The 17,358-nt window shown below is 41.2% G+C and overlaps 1 protein-coding gene and 1 pseudogene across 4 annotated transcripts in view; one reads left to right on the top strand and one right to left on the bottom strand.

Annotated features, from left to right (window-relative positions):
* KLRF1 (killer cell lectin like receptor F1) overlaps positions 1-17,358 on the bottom strand; it is a 163,850-nt gene that overhangs the window by 25,029 nt on the left and 121,463 nt on the right. The gene's annotated exons all lie outside the window — the stretch shown is intronic.
* On the top strand, positions 2,343-7,324 carry LOC311588734 (activator of 90 kDa heat shock protein ATPase homolog 2-like; annotated as a pseudogene). The gene is made up of 2 exons: positions 2,343-2,349; positions 5,849-7,324. The product of its transcript is annotated as an activator of 90 kDa heat shock protein ATPase homolog 2-like (transcript).

The raw sequence follows: 17,358 nt of genomic DNA on the forward strand, positions 1-17,358 counted from the left end.
GTGCCCTTGACGCTCCAGGTCACTCTCCTAGCCTGCTGAGTCAGGAAGGATTGTGATCCAATGCTCAAGCTTCACAATACAGCATCCTGTGTATGTTGCATCCTTATCAAGTCCTAGTGTCTTTTGGGGGGGATCTTGAGATCTGGGCGATCCTGGTATAACAGCAGTTTCTGCAAACTGTTTGGTCTTTTATGCTTTTCCTTTCACTTCTTGCCTGGGGTAGGATAGGAAATTCTGATCTACCACATAGCTTTCCATCCTGATGGGTTGCCTGACTTAACACAGGCCCAGAAGCAATGGGGCCAACAGTCATGGTCTGAAACCTATGCAACTGCTACCGAATGAGCCTCTTCCGTTTCTAAGTGGACCACATCAGGTGCTTTGTCATAGCATGAGAAAGTTGATACAACTTCCTTTACCAAGTAACTTTACCCTGTATTTCTCTGAAACAGAAATCTCTCTATACCTTCCTGGTCTGTGTATTGTTCTTCCCATAGACATGATCTCACCTACTCATCCTCCTCCACCTCCTCCTTGGTGCCAGAAAATCCCCAGGCTTTTAATTCCATTAATGCATTTAACAGGGGCATAATAATTCTTGTGGCCCTTGTATCACAGTGGTCTATCATCAGGATATTCCAAATATGCTGGCTGAAAGTCAGTTAAGTGCAGCTTGCCTGAGCTAAGGCCTGTCTGGACAAGTCAGTGAGAACCTTTCTTAAAAAGCCAAGGATAAAGAAGGCCAGGCATATAGATCAGCACTCTGTCATTTCTCAAACATCCTGAGATGAGGCTGGTCTACATGGAAATAAAATCCCTAAAGTCCAGGGTGACCTACAAGCAAGACTAGAGTGTTGTGAGCTAACCTGGGGAAAGGAAGACAAAAGTGATCTTAGTTTAGGCACACTGTGCTGGGGGAGGGAAGGACTGGGGTTTGTTGGAAGGGTTCAAGGATTTTAGATGTGGCCATCAGCCAGCAACAGATGGGTTGGGCTTAGCAATAGTTCTGGGAAAAAGCCTGCAACAGCTGCCAGGGTTGCAGAGGAAGCTCTTTGTTCTGTGGCTCTTAGCTCACACTGTAAAGCAGGGGTGGGGAGTAGAGAGTGCTAGGTAAAACCCTGACATTTCCTGTTTTTATTATTTTCAAAATGAATAAACTATGAGAGCAAAGGATATGCAGACAAAGGTTATGTTGTCTTTCTGACACTGTTTTACCACTGCTTAACATTATGGTTAGCACACAACTGCTATCTACCTAAACACTCGTGGAATGACTGAGTGCTTTCTCACCAAATCCTGGCCATACCAGCCAGCTAATATCAGTACACTTAGGACCAATCTGTCCATGTGGACTCTAGATAACTGTAGCTTTTCTTCTGTAGATCCCAGTTCACCATGAATTTAAAGGTGAAAATTCAAGTGTTAATAAGAAAAAGTCAAAGAGAAGATATATGTTCTCCTTGTGTTGCAGTATTTTACAAAATAACTAATAATGTTTATTATTAAAAGCATAATTATGGTGGTGATATTATAATCAAAGAAAGAAACAAGCACTTGTTATATTTTAGAATAGCCTTATCTAGCCTAAGGCAAGGCAGATATTACCTCCTAAGCTATCTTTACCTTGCAAGCCCCCATACTATTCCATCTGCTCTAATGATTTCTATCTGGGCTACTTCTCATAAAAAAAATCTCAAAATAGTTGCTGATGTTCTTCATCTGTGCTGTTTTCTTTCACTCATGCATATCTGGGTATGTGCCCCTATGCATGCTAACCCACCTCAGCTCTTTTTTCCTTCTTCTTCTGGTCCTCCATCATTCTTCCCATGATCCTCCTTTTCTCTACGCCCTTGAACTTCAGCCACACCTACTCCACTCTGCCGTGCCCAATTGTGTAAACTTTTATTCAGCCAATCAGGGATAATTTGAGGCAAGGATTACAAGCATCATTTTGGGGTGTGTGAGTCTAGGCTCCTTTGTATCTCTCAGTGGAAGGTAATCAAAACAACCAGGTACAGCAAAGCTTCTCCAGCAAAGATAAGCAGCACACGCAACACAAAGGATTCTCACAGCAGCAAAGGGATGCTGGTTCCTACTCAGCTAGTCACAAGCTGAAGCATAATTTTACAACCTCCAGCATGTATTGTTGTTATACTATAAACATTGTCACGTGATTTACTCAATCAATAATCTCAGTGAGATGTTGATGGTTTATTAGAATGTCCCATGACTGGCCATGTTCAGGGACCCTGTGGACTCATGAACCAAACTGTGATGCTGGTCTGTTTCTAAGACAGGTTTTTATACAGAAAACTGTAGCCAGGAAATAATTAGGTAACAAGATGGGAAGTAAGGAGGAGGGCTGCATTACATCATTTTGACCAGTTAAACATAAGAAGAATCAATTTTGTTCTCAGCACAATGTACATGTGCTTTAAGCTGATTGCCTGGGATTTAGGGGAGGGGATCTCTTAGGGATTTTCTGGCTCTCTGGGAATAAGGAACATAGCAGGATGTTGTGGTTTTAACTCTAATAGAACTTCATTTATTTTTAAACCAAGCTGAATAGACATTTATCATCTATTCTTTTATTCTAAGCAGCAAGCATTGAACCTTTCTGGCTTAGGCCTGGCAACTTGAACTTAATTTCACTTTATGATCAAAATGGAAAACTGAAGGCAAATGGCTTTGATATTCTAAGAGTGATAACTGGTGCTAACAGAGAAATCACAGTGGTGCTAGGAACTAAAGCATGTCTCAACAGAAGGGCTACAGAGTTTAAGCAGATTACAACATTTCCCCTTTCGAGTCAAATCGTTCTCTCAAAATCATCTCTTGTTTTATCAAGAGACAAGGGAAGAGACCTGTGGTACACGCAAACCAAGTGTCTCTGGAGGCTCTTAAAAGAATATTCTCTTTTATCCAAAGGGGATTTAGAAAACTTTATCTGGGACCTAAAACAGGTTTTATTGTTCTGTAAGTCTTCCAAACTTAGAAGTGAATCCCATGTGCAAAAGGTTGTGTCATTAAGAAACTTGATCATTTATCCCTTATGCCAGGGAGCCTCTTTTTGACTTCACATTTCAGCCTGTTAAGTGGGACAATAGGTGACCTATTTTCTTCTGTAACTACTTCCAGCTGACATTAGGATGTCATTATCAGGGCCCAGGAAGGCTGAAATGCCAGTCAAAGGCTGGGCAATGGGGTAGTTATCAGAAGCACCAAGTTAGTTGATACAATTGAAAGACAGGGCAATCACGTCAGCTGGACTGATTTACGTCGGCTTTCAGGAAGTCTAGAGTTCAGCAGCTTACAGTGCACAGATGATCTCTGCATAGATTCTGTCAGCCAAGGGAAAATCTGTTGAGACAAATATAGACTAGAACAGAATTAACATTTTTTAGTAAATGGGGAAGGTGAAGAATTCCAAGATTGGGTGACATTTTGCAATTTTCGGACCAGGTCAGATGGATCCAAGTTATACTTCGAAGCTTATAAAAATCTTTTTAAGTTTATGAGAGGAGACAAGTAGGCAAGGAGACAATTTTGAGTACCAAGAACAGTAAAATGAGTTTCTTTTAGATAAAGGAACAGTAAGTAAAGACTTACTTTTTTATTAATCCAGTTTTTTAATGCAGCAGAGACCTGAGAATGATAAATATAGCAAGAACTATTTTAAATATCCCATGTATCAATTAAAATGGCAGAGGCTTACCCACTATCCAGCTGGCCATCCCACTAGGCTCCCGTGATGTTGATGACGTCATTGGGCATACAGGTTCCATTTAGTATTAGTTTTTGGCTGTCAGGCTCAGCAAACCTGAGAAAGGAAGTGGGAGGAGCATGAGAGAGAATGACATTTGCTATTTAGGTAACATGGGACAAGCAACTCTCCAGGTGTCCTCTTTGTCCATAGTTTATGCTGAGCCCTAGCAGAGGACAAGGCATTAAGGCAGTCTGCTCAGTGATTAGCAAACCACAATCCAGCTGGAGTAGTCAGTACCCTGTTTATATCTTCTTGGAGACCTTAGGATCACTGCTAGGAGCTGGGGTCTCAGCTATAGTAAAATATATTTATTAAACATTTAAATGTCATATTCAGCAGATCTCTGAAGTGTTTGAGGACCAGCCATCTATTAAGTACAGCCAAGACAAACAAACTATTTATATTTAGTTACCTATCGTAGGCTTAACCATGAAAACATAACACAAGTGACTAAACAAAGCTTAATCGTGTAACTAACGACATCAGTTTCTAGCATGACTTTATTACAAATATACTTTTGAACGAATTAAAGGATCTGATCCTCTATGAGGTGACTGACCATCTTTGAAAACAAATATAGGCGGCCAAATAAAGCCCATACTGATAATCAATTATGACCAGATCATTAGTGTTAAACATTCTAAAAAAAACTTATAAGGCAACCAATAGTAAACCAATATATCTCAATCATCTTTAACAGTCTATAATAAAATGATAGCCATTGAACTGAAGCTCCTTGTTTATCTAGATCCATAAATGTAGAGACTGGGAATTTCCTTGATCCACATGTAGTATATTATTATAGAACATAACAGTTCATTGTATGGCCCTGTTTATAAAATGAAGAAAAAACATTTTTATGTTAGTAAAAACAAAGAAACCAAATTTTATGTACCCTAAGCCTGTCTCTGTTAGCTTGAATAGACTTCATGAGCTAATGATCTTTTATCATTCTTTTAATGTAATTTTTTAACATGCATACCTCTGTTGTTACAGTAGTTGCCAGGATTTAGTGATGTTTGCAAGTTATACAGGGTATACAAGATTAATGTCTAAGACTGATTGTCCTGTCGAGCCTCTATATGCTTTATTGATCTCTAGAGAACATAGAGAAACACAAACCAGCTAGAATGTATTAATGCGTTAGGGAGAGTCTTGATTTTTTTCCTGGAATTTAAACACATTTAATGCCCTAGGACTCATGGAGTTTAATTTGAAAAACCCCTGGGATATATATTTCAAAGCATCTAGATCAGGTCAATTTTGCTATTGTTGGAGTTTCTTCTTTTTAAAGTAAACATAGAGTACTTTTGAGGTTGTTATGTTTCTCAGTATAGCCAATAACAAAATTCTTAGGAAGATTTCTATGGACTGTAGTTTAAAAGTTCAATTAGAGACAAAAGTCTTGTCATGTAAGGTTTGAACATCAACAATAGTCAAGGAGTCATGTAACCATCTTTGCCTGGGAGCCATACAATCACCTACTGGGGTATCCAAATCTTAAAATTTATTGGCTTTAACAGGAATATTATTTTCTTCCCGGATAAAAAGTGAAGCATATAAGCCCAATATGCTTCGATATTATTTATCAATCACGATTATATATTATTAAAGACATTTTATAAACATTTGATAACATTTAAAGTGTCCTATAGTTTTTTAAAAATATATTTTATTAATTTATTCATATTACATCTCAATTGTTATCCCATCCCTTGTATAATCCCAATCCTCCCTCCCTCCCATTTTCCCCTTACTCCCCTCCCCTATGACTTTGACTGAGGGGGACCACCTCCCCTTGAATATGCTCATTAGGTATCAAATCTCTTCTTGGTATCCTGCCTGCTATCTTTTCTCTAAGTACCACCAGGCCTCACCAACCAGGGCTCGTGGTCAAATATGGGGCACCAGAGTTCATGTGAAACTCAGATCCCACTCTCCACTCTACTGTGGAGAATGTCCTGTCCATTGGCTAGATCTGGGTAGGGGTTCGAAGAGATGGCTCAGCCGTTAAAGGTTAGGCTCACAATCATAAATATAAGAGTCCTATAATTTTAAATTCTTAAAAGCTGTTTTTTTAAGGCCTTCAGGCCCGAAGCCCTTGTGCACCTGCTTTCAGGGCCCTCATTGTCCACGCTGCCATAGCCAAGTGGGGTCAGGGGGATCGCTCTGGATCATGGAAGAGCAGGAGGACGGGGCCAATGTGAACAACTGGCGCTGAGTGGGATGCCACCATTTGGTCCAAGGGGAAGCTCCATGAGCTCCTGGTTGGTATTCCTGTGGAGAATGAGGCTGGCTAACATGAGCCAGTGAATTAAAGCAGGTGGAAGGTGAGACTTCTTATAGCAGCCGCAAAGGGAAGCTTATTTTCTTCTATGATTGGAACGTCAAGCTGGCCTGGAAAGGTCCAGTTAAAAAATCTGGTGCAAAGCACAAAGGACTGATTGAAATACCCAGCCTTTCTGAAGAAAATGAAGCTAGTGACACTGAGGTGAATGTGAGTAAGAAGAAAGGAGAAGGGGACACCCTGAAGGATCTCATGAGAACTCCAGGCACCGCCAAGGTCAGGGCAGACCTTGGAGAGTACATGAAGGCCCTTAAGATGGAATTTACAACAGGAATGATTTCACGAACAAAAGCTGTAGCAACCTAGGAACTGACTCTTCAGAGGAAACTGACTGAAAACACATTGCAGATGCAGGCTTCCCCAGTGGCCCTGGGTGTGAGGATTTCCACAGTGGCCTTGCACTTGAAGGAGCTGTTTGTCGTGACAGTGGAGCAGTGGTACAGTATCTTCACTGTGAAAGAATTGGTGCAAAAATTCTCCAAATCTCTTGCTTATTAGAAGCTGAAAAGGGAGAGAGATTCCAGATGTTTAGTGAGAACGTCACTGTAGAATTCATGGAGCTGTGAAATGTCTGTGTTTTCAGTTAACAAACAGGAAGAGCATCATGAAGTGGAGATGGAGGAACTGGCCAGAAGAACACCTTGCAACTGTTGCACTGAATTTTGTGCCTGCTCCAGGGCAAAAAGAATTACAATTGGACTGTAAAGGAGTTCCTGTCTGTAAAGAAGAGAATACGAAACTTTGTGGCAGAAGCAGCAATTTGAAGAAATAAAAGGTTTACTTCAGCTCACCACCCAGAATGCTTGAATGAGCTAGGTTTTATAGGGACATTCTTTTTTGTTTTGTTTTTCCAAGACAGAGTTTCTCTATTACACAGAGCCCTGGCAGTCCTAGACACTCTTTCCTTTGTAGACAAGGCTGGCCTCGAACTCACAGAGATCCACCTGCCTCTGCCTCTGCCTCTGTGCTGGGATTAAAGGTGTGTGCCACCACTGCCCAGCAAGGACATTCTTTTGTAAGCAGAAACCTGGCCTCTTTACTTACCTCTTCCTTAGGAAGTCCCCTCCCCCAAGGCCCTTAATTTATGTTATATTGGCTGAAATTCATGAAACGTACAGAATTTTAAAGCATTGCTTGAAACATTCTTGACTTGGCATTGAGTGAAATCAGGTGTCATCTCACCTTCCATGGGGAAGAAGGTGAGGTCCAGGTCCCCATGCTAAGGGTGGTCATAGCACACTACTTTGATTGCTACAGTTGATTTAAGCTTAAGACAATAAATAAGCTTAAGACAATAAAATGTAACACTTTCATTTTATTTTTTTAAAAAGCTGTTTTTGAAATATCAAATAAAGTACCTTTTTAAGAGAGAAGTAACAGAGCATTACCATTTTTATAAGGCAAAACCAAAATTTAACAGCGTAAACAATCTCTAAAATCAATTTTACTTGTCTGCCGTCTCTCCTGCAATGTGGTTGAACAACTTGCCAGAACTGTATGAAATCCCTTCCAAAGAGGCAAGTTCGTCCTCTGGTGAGTAGTAGGCTTCAGCTTTTATTCTTCCTTTTGTATTCTCAGGAAAGTTTAGTTCTTTATATATTTTGCTTCAATGGTATGGTACCAAATGAAAAGATCACCAGTGTTTTTTGTTATTGTTTTTTGTTTGTTTGTTTGTTTGTTTTAGAATATCTCTTTCCTAAAAGGAAACCTGGAACACTAAGCAGATTCTAAATAAACAACACAACTGGAAATAGTTCAATTAAAATAGTCTGTATCTACAACACCTCCTATACTATTAGGTCACGCTTCTTACAACATAAATGAAGTTCCTTGCCATAGGTCACACATGGTGATGTATGAAAGTCTGCACAGAGTGGCACCCAGAAAGCCACATGTATGCTTCTAGGTAGGAACCAAATTGGAGGTGGGGGTGCACACTAGTACCTAAAACTAAGTATTAGGTACTGTGCAAGCCAGCTACAGAAGGTCAAGTTAAGCACAAGACAGTGATAAAGATCATGCCTTCATTTGGATTCTTCTGAGGCCATTTATTAATGGAGTGAATTGGGTTGTCGTCAAATCCAGTATGAAAAATGTTGACTGCAAAACAGGCCTGCCATTACAGGCCTCTACCCCGCCCAGTGAAACTGAATTAGGAGAATATGAGTCCAAGACCTGCCTGGACTACAAAGTAAACACAAAGTCATCCTATGCAACACAGCGAAGACTGTCTTGAATACAAAAAGTAAAACAAGATTCGGGGATGTGGGTCTTTGGCACTATACTTGTCTAGTAGACACAAGACCCTAGATTCAATCCCTAGTACTTCCAAAAGGGGGGATGAATGACAGAAGGAAGGAAGGAAGGAAGGAAGGAAGGAAGGAAGGAAAGAAGGAAGGAAGGAAAAACAGAAAGAAAGGAAAAGTTGGTTTCATACCACACCAATCTCTAAAATGAATTATGGAAAATTATGGAAAAATTAGATTGTCTTGGCCATACTTTATAAGATAACCTTACAGAAAATATTTTTTCACAGCATCCTGTTTATGATCCGAATATACTGTGTTGCTTAACAAATAATGAAACTGCTTGCATAGTTAAATATGATACCATTCAAGATAGAGCTTGTTGACTAGCTCCTCTGCTAAGCTTGTTACTGTTTGTTTGGATTGGCTTATATTTTGCAGACCTTGAAAAATTACAGAGTATGGCTAGTGAATATGGCACATTCTCATATACCTGTCATTCTTTGCATGCCTTTTGAATAAAAAATTATTCACACCCTCTGTCTACTTAATCTGGTTACTCATCCCTTGATACCTCATCTGTGTATAAAGTATTGTAAGAATTCATTGATTTGGGTGGATAACTTGACTGTGTTAATAGTTACCTAGGACTGATAAAACACACCTGTGTGGATTGGTACCTGGGGCAAAGGACTATACCTTCACATGTACATATATTCCATAGGTAACTGCACGAGAAAACAAAAATAAAGAAGGAATTAGTTCCACCTACAGGCTTCTTCTTTATGAACAAGTACATCTGTTGGTTCTGTGCCACTGCTGCTACTGCTACTGCTATTGAAGGTGGTGGTAATGGTGGTGTTAGAGATGGTAGTGGTGGTGATGACGGTAATGATGGTGATAATGGTGATGAATTCCAGCTTTTTCCATCTCACCGCTGACTGTCTAGGACTTTTCCAGGCTTTCTGTACCATACTGAGGCAGTTGAGTTTCCTGGGTTGGGCGTTGTCTACTTTTCCCCCTTTTCCAGCATGCAGATTCTCCACCTCATGTTGGATCACCCAGCCAGATTAGTCAGCCAGTGCAATAAGTCTTCCCAGGTGATTCCAGGTGGAGTCAAGCTAAGAGTTGAAGTTATCCATCACAATCTCCTTTATAATGTATATCCTGTTGGTTCTGTTTTTCCAGAATACATTGCCTGATGCCAGGACCTGTTGCTACAGGCAACCTTGTTGTTGAAATAAACATAGGCTCCTCTACTGATCTGAAGCATACAGGTGGGGAAGAAGAATTATTTGGCTACTGGACATTTCTTCAAAAGCTGAAGGAACCAAGATATGAAAAGCAGAACCCTAATATTAACTCAGTCTTTCTAAAATCAAATACATGTATAATCTACTGAGAATACCTGGTACAGGGAGAGATGAAACTGGGCCATACTCAGAGAGACAAGACTTCCATGTGCCTCTGTAGAATCTAGAGGAAAATAAAAGACCAAAACCATGAACATGGACACAGAAAGGGATCTGTCAGGGACATATGGGACTTGGTGGTAATGTACAAGGGATGGTTATCAGTCTTCTGTGGCGGAAGGATACACTGCTCCACACAGCTGGTTGGAGCAGCCTGTGCAGTTCTTTGTGGACGTCAACTCAGAGGAAGCTCATGATCTTGATTTCCACTGGAGAGAAAATATAAGGACAAGTCAATACCAAGTGCAGTTGCAGTTAATTTTTTTAAATTTGAATTTAAGCATGAGTGGTGGGGTGTGGGTCTTAATTACAGAAGTTTTGCACTCCTCACTGTGAGGCATGGACTGACACATTATCTCTATGATACCTTTTAAAGACTGACCTATATATTTATACTTTAAGGGTATGTGTGTTTTACCTGCACATATATCCCTGTGCCATATACAAGATGTTCTACAGGAGATCAGAAGAGCTCATTCAGATCCTCTGAACTGGAATCACAGATGATTATGAGCTACCAGGTGGGTGCTGGGAATTGAACCTGAGTCCTCTACAATATCAGCCAGGGCTCCTAACTTCTGAGCCATCTCTCCAGTCCTTGCTTACATGATTTTTTATATTGTGAGTTTTTGTTAGTTGTGCTGGATGGAATTCTAGACTCTCAGATGAAAACAATCTTAGATATGACACTAAAAGAAAAACTAGACACCATCAAAGGTAAACACTACTGTATCTGAAAAGATACCTCTAAGCAGCTGCAAAGCAAGCTCCCAAGTGGAAGAAAATATTTGAAAAGCATGTGTCTGATAAGAAACTTATGTGTGGGACATATAAATATCCTGTACAGTTGAAAATTTAAAATATATCCCACTTTTAATGTGTATGCAGGTGTGTACAGGGGCCAGAAGATGATCAGGTTCACTGTAACTGAAGTTACAGACAAATGTGAGACATACCATGTGGGTGCTGGGAATTGAACTAAGGTCATCTGGAAGAAGAAAAAGTGCTCTTAATCACTGAGCAACTCTAGTCCAAGATGTTCTACTTCATGAACAGAAAAAGAGCCATCCTTGATGGCATATGGCTGTGAACCCTGCACTCAGAATTTGAAACATAGTGAGTTCCAGGCCAGCCAGAGCTCCCTAGCTAGACCCTATCTCAAACAAAACACAAACAAAATGAAGAATTGAAAGGGAATGATTTAAGCTTTTGTTAAGAAGGAATTCAGAGTCATAATGAAGATGCCCAGCCAACAGGCAATAGAAACTGTTATGGTTTTTAAGTTATCTTTATTAGTAGTATTATCAGTAAGCCTGGCTAGCAACCAATTAAGACAAACAGCTGTTATATTTTAAAATAGCTTTAGTTAACCTGAGGCAAGGCAGACATTAATATTCTCAACTACTTCCTATGCCATCTGCTTCTAATAACTTCTACCAACCTACTTCCCATCCATAATCCAAAATACTTGCTAATCTTCTTCATCTAGGCTGGATTCTCCATCCACGCAGGCCATGTGCTTCTCCTCCATGTAACCCATAGCAGCCTTCCTCTCTTCCTCAGGTCTCTCTTCTTCCTCGTGGTGGTCTCTCTTCTCCCCATAATTCCCTCCACCGCCATCCCCACCCTGTTTCTCTCTCACCTTAGCCACACCTCTAGCTCCTCTGCCCAGCCCAGGTAGGATGGCTTTTTATTAATCAACAGGTGGGTCACAGAGACAGCAAGCAGGAATTAGCATCAAAATGCATTAGAAAATCCCTCAAAAAACTGTATATGAAAAAGTCGAGTCAACATGAGGCTCACTTCATGTTAGGATGGAATCTTCTTCAGTCAATCTTCTTCAGTCAATGTTGGAAAAGATGTGGAGACATGATTAAATACTCCCCATACAACATTGGTGGGATGTAAAATAGATTGTCACTTTGGAGCACTGACTGGCACTGGGAGCACCGTGAGAGATAAAGCTTAGAGGACACCATCACTTAGTGTCCCACTAGTATAAGCATTATATGGAAGAAGAGATAAAAGTACATACGCACATAGACATGTGCATGGAGATCCACATACCGTCTATGCCCCTGACCACTGTTCAGACACTTGTTTCTCTCTAGAATTGCAGAATTCTTTCCTTAACCAGCTGGCACTCTCGGCCTTCAGCCCCTTGGTCATGCCCTCCCCACTTCCCTAATTATTGGACACTGAAGCTCAAAATGCTGTTCATCTGTGTTCATGTGGCTCAACATAAACTGGGGTCAGTATTCAGGTTATAAATCTCTTTTCATTCATTGCAATTGTTGTGAGTTAATGTGATGTGTTCATTGCTGAAACTTGTAAAAATTTAATGATATTCTCTTTAGGATCAACAACTTGTCAGTTGCTATATTTGATTCCCAAAATAAGATATAGGCACATCTTATTTCAACATCACTGCTACTGTTTTGTTTTTTGTTTTCTGTTTGTTTGTTTATTTGTTTGTTTGTTTGTTTTTCAAGACAGGGTCTCTCTTTGTAGCCTTGGCTGTCCTAGAACTCACACTGTAGACCAGGCTCAAACTCAATGTTTAGCCTACCTCTGCCTCCCAAATGCTGGGACTAAAAGTTTGCACTAGCACCATCCAGCCTTTCTGCTTCTGTTTATAAAGGACAACATCAAATACAATTCTAAATATTTTCAGACATCTGCTTCGTGCTGGGCCCTGTAACATAACAGTGTGTAAAAATACATGTAGGCTCTGACTTCTAAATCCTACCCTCTGCTCAAGATCAAACACTGATATTTTTCAAACCAATGTCCATCCAAGTTACTTTCTCAGTATATACAGTTCTATTTATAGTAGTAATAATTTTATCATCATAGAGCAATGATCTCAAGTCTTATCATCCCTCCAGACAATCAAATTCCCAGTGCTCATTGAATTAATCTAACTCTTCCAGCAATACAAAACTCTTTTTAGCAAAGTAAAGTCAGTATAAATAAAAATTTTAACTAAATTCTTTAGGGCCCAAATACTCATCCTAAATATCTTAGGACTATGGTATGTTAGTCAATGATAAATATCAAAACCTCTAATCTTCACCAACATCTTTTCATTTTGTCACTATGATAAGATACAGACAAAGAAATGTATTTTGGTCAAGGTAAATTCAAAACTCCTGTTAATTGTGACACAGAAGGCACTGGAATCAAGTAAGTCATGTTATCTCACCACAGTGGGTTTTTCATTTCAGGAGCAGGGCTTTCACAGCCTATAATTTGCCTTGTTTTTCTCTATGCTCAGTCTTTAAAAAAAATATTGCTAAAGTGCATAGTCAGGAAATACTTGAAGTTTCAGGCAAAGTAAATTCAGTCATAAATATGAGCACTGGGTTTTCAGAATTTACAGTCTTATCTGCCCAGTACCATTCATTTATTCACAGACTTTGCCTCACTCCCTGCTCTGCTGGTCAGGAAGGCCTATGTATCCCTGTGGGAATTCATTCAAGATCTTTATAGAAACAATACCAGTGTGGCTACAATAAATATGCTGACATTTACTTTAATCATAAATATTGGTCTCCTCCATTATATCCTGTCACACATTATGTCTTTAAATATTATACATTAATTTTTAGCTTTCCAAGTTGATCTTTAAGCTAACATACTAATTGGATTTGTGTGGCATTTTCATATGCTTTTCTCATACACATGTGATGGTGAAACTTGTCCTCACTTCCCTCTCCCATTGTCTCTGCATGTCATCTCCAGAGTTCTGGTTAATTCATTTTTTTTCCTCCCTGCAATTTACACTTCTGCTTCCTTGTCACATGTACTCCATGACACTTCTGCTAAACTTGAGAACTGTGAGGAGGAAGGACCAGTTCCACAATTATAGATTTAAAGCAAGCTACATTTTGTATTTTGGGGCCCACACAGGACTGGCCCATTAGCTATCTAACCCTAAGTCTGGATTTGAGGAAGCAGCTTGTGGATTAACATTCCTCCCCTTTTCTAGAATTATAAAAAAACAATGGAGATTTAGGGAGTGATGGCAGAAATGAAAACTTTAGACAGCTTTTCATGTAAGGCAAGTTGATACATAAATGTAGTTTCAGCAGCTCTTGGCCATCATGCATGGAGAGAGAGAGAGAGAGAGAGAGAGAGAGAGAGAGAGAGAGAGAGAGAGTGTGTCTCTGGATTATATGGTGAAGGGGAAGGAAAAGCTCTTACCTGGAAACTTAAGAGAAGAGGGCAGCATATGCCAGCCATGTCCTGCAGCAGCAGATAGGAACCAAAGAGTACTGGGAGAACCTGGAACTGTTTGCTCCAGGTCTGAAGCACACAATTCCAGGCTTTTTTGGATAACAAATCAATAAGGGGGAAGAAATCAATCATCTTTGACTGTTTTCTGCTGACACTGGGTTGGGGACAAGGGACCAAAAGGCTGAAATGTTGGCCAAGTCAAGGAAGAGCAGGCTGATGTATTTGCTATCCAGGGTCTGAGAACATCTGTGACTAGGAGGGACAGTGCAGGTGCAGCTGCAATGATCAGTGAGGTTGGTTTGGAGCACCTGTGGGTAGCTGCTTTGGCTGTTTAGGATGTAGGAAATCTGGCAGGTTACCAGATCATATCTATGGGCAGATGACAAAGTTAAGTAGAGTAGGGAGAAATTTCCATTTGCATGTACATTTGAAACTTATGGGAGAGCTAGCAGAAAAAAAGGTTCCCATGAACATAGGGAACCTCCTTCAATTTACCTGATTTCTGGTGGTAATTTAAAGTTCCATTCTGGATATTTTGATCTGTTATTAAAAGGATACTAAACCCAATTTTAGTTGCAGAGTCATGAAAGGTTAGTAGTTCTTAAGAGGGGTGTAGGGATCTGACATTCTCCAGAAGGCACTCCAAAGAGGACCCTGGAAGGATGGTGAATGGACTATTCCCATGGGGAGAGGGTTGTCAGTAACATGTCAAGGTGTCCCAAAAGTGAGGTTTAACTCCATAAGATTTGGTGCAATCTGTTATAGCAGCTTGTCAGTGGTTGCCAGAGACTAAAGGCATAGCCTCAGCAGACATGGTCAAATAGTACTAGGGTTTTGAGCATGAGCAAGAGGGAAGGGAGAGAAACTGTGCTGGTAGAAAGAGATCTCACCCAAGGGAGAAGGTCCTAACTGAAGGGCAATGATAAGAACCAGCTGTAGTCATAAAGATTGTGACTGGGGGGACCTCTGCTTCAAAAGATGCAAGGGAAGTACTGATCCATCTCTCCAACCCAGAGAAGTGTTTACAAGAGGAGGAAGAGGGGAACTCCCAATCTAGCAGGTATTGCATGTAAGACTGTAGTGATCAGGTAGCCAGGATATGAGACACTTTTGGAACCATGACTTTGGTAGTTGCTGGAGGAGAGTCTCTAAGCCAGGGAAAGGGGGAGGAATTCCACCTGCTGAGATAGGCAGTAGGTGGGAAAGTCAGGCTGTTGACTGGAAGTACTTGACTGAATTCCCTTTGACTGTAGCTTACAAGAATCCTTTAGAGTTGACAAAGGGTGATAGAATTTAGATGTGTTAGCATCACCATTGTTTGTAATTTGCAATGAAATAAACACTGTGGAAAAGGCAGTAGACACATATCAGTTGTTAACATCATAAACACTCTTTAAGATGAGCTCAAAGATGGCAGAAACATTCCATGAAGTAGGACAAAAGCTCACACACTTGATCTTAATTTTCAGCATCAGTACACATCACTAAAGGGGGGCTTTCTTCCCTTTATCCAGAAGACTGGGCATATATAAATCTAGTACAATGACAAACATTTTAAGTCTGTACTTAAAAGACAAACCAAAGGAAATTTAATGTCTTGAGCTTGGAACTGTGATAGTGGATTGTATAGTGGAATTTTTTTACTGTACTTAGATTAAGAAGTCAGCACTCAGGGAGATCCAAGACGGCGGCGGGCAGTGTGGACTGTGTTTAGAAGCTCCAGTAAACAATTCAGGGAATTGCACAGAATTCTGAACCAGGAACACCAAGATTCCCACACCACTGCAGCAGGAGAGCTCCACAGTTCAAAGGGACCAGGGTGCAGAGGACCTGCATGCCCCTGCACACAGGAGGAGTGCCAATTTTCTTGAATTGGAGCAGCAGAGGCGGCCGCAGCAGTAGCAGCAGCGGCGGTGGCGGTAACGGCTGAGGTTTGCAGCTCAGAGCCCTCCAGCGGAGGCGAGTGATGTGGGAGTTGCTGTGGGAGAGGGGACTCTGGGCAGGATTTGGGCCATGCGGTGCCCTGAGACCCAAACTGTACTCGGTGGGCAGTTCAGCCCCTGAGTCCCAAACACAACTTAGTGCGCAGTTCTGCCTGAGATGCTAGCTCAGCTCAGCATGCAGTTCCACCATGGAGACACTAGCTCAGCTCAGCGTGCAATTCTGCTGCTGTGATGCAGGCTGAGCTCAGTGTGCAGATTCGGCCCAGAGTCCCTGGCTGGACTTGCCAGGAAGGATGGTCCCAGAGACTCTAGCTAAGCTTTGCGCACATTGCGGCCCTGAGGCTCTGGCTGGACTCTCCACAAAAATTAGGCCTGAAGTCCCTGCCTAAATTCAGCATGCAGTGTAGGTCCAGAGTCCCTGGCTGAGCTCGGTGCGTAATTCTGCAGTTTGGGGCCAGTGTCCCTAGCTGCGCTTGGCGAGTAAGTTGGGTCCAGATACTTTAGCTGAGCTTTTTGCGCAGTCCCAGCCCTGACACTCTGATTGGACCCTCTGTGCAGTTTGGGTCCAGAATTCCTGGCTGAGCTTGGCGGAAGGTTCCAGCCCTGAGACTATAACTGAACACGGCATGCACTTTGGGCCCAAAGAACCTAGCTGAGCTTGGCATGCAGCCCCAGCTCTGAAACTCTGGCTGGACTCTGCATATATTTTGTGCCCAGAGTCCCTAACTTAGCTCAGCAGATGGTTCGGGCCCTGAGAATCTAGAGGAGCTTGGCGTGTGGTTCGGGCCCAGTGTCCCTGGCTGGTCTTGGCAGAGGACCCAGAAGGTGGTGGATACTTTGACCTGACCCAGTGCACATTCAGAAATCCTGAATTATTGCAGGGCCCACAGTACAGGGAAGCTGAAGATCACTGGCTATGAGAGTCCAAAACGACAGTGCTAGCCTCCTGCTATCCACACCAGTGAAGCATCAGAGCTTTCAGCCTAAAGAAATCATGAGAAAATAGGGGACTCTATCATCAGACACCCTCCACCCAACTCTGGAAGCTAACCAACAAAAACAGAGATGGCAAGATGTCAAAAGGACAGCATAAAAGCATATGCAAAAAAAACAAAAACAATATGGTGTCTCCAAATCCCAGCTATCCCAAAAAAAAAACAACCCAGGGAACTCAAACACAATGGAAATACAAGAAAATGACCTCAAATCATTAGTAATGAGGATGATAATGGAAGAAACAAATAAAATTCATGATCAAATGAAGGAAGATGCAGCCAAACAGGTGAGGGACATAAAAGAAGCCTATAGAGTGGAATTGGAAATTTTTCAGGAAAATACAAATAAC

This window comes from Acomys minous (genome assembly GCF_964271855.1).
Source record: "Acomys minous genome assembly, chromosome: 17".
Lineage (NCBI taxonomy): Eukaryota > Metazoa > Chordata > Mammalia > Rodentia > Muridae > Acomys > Acomys minous.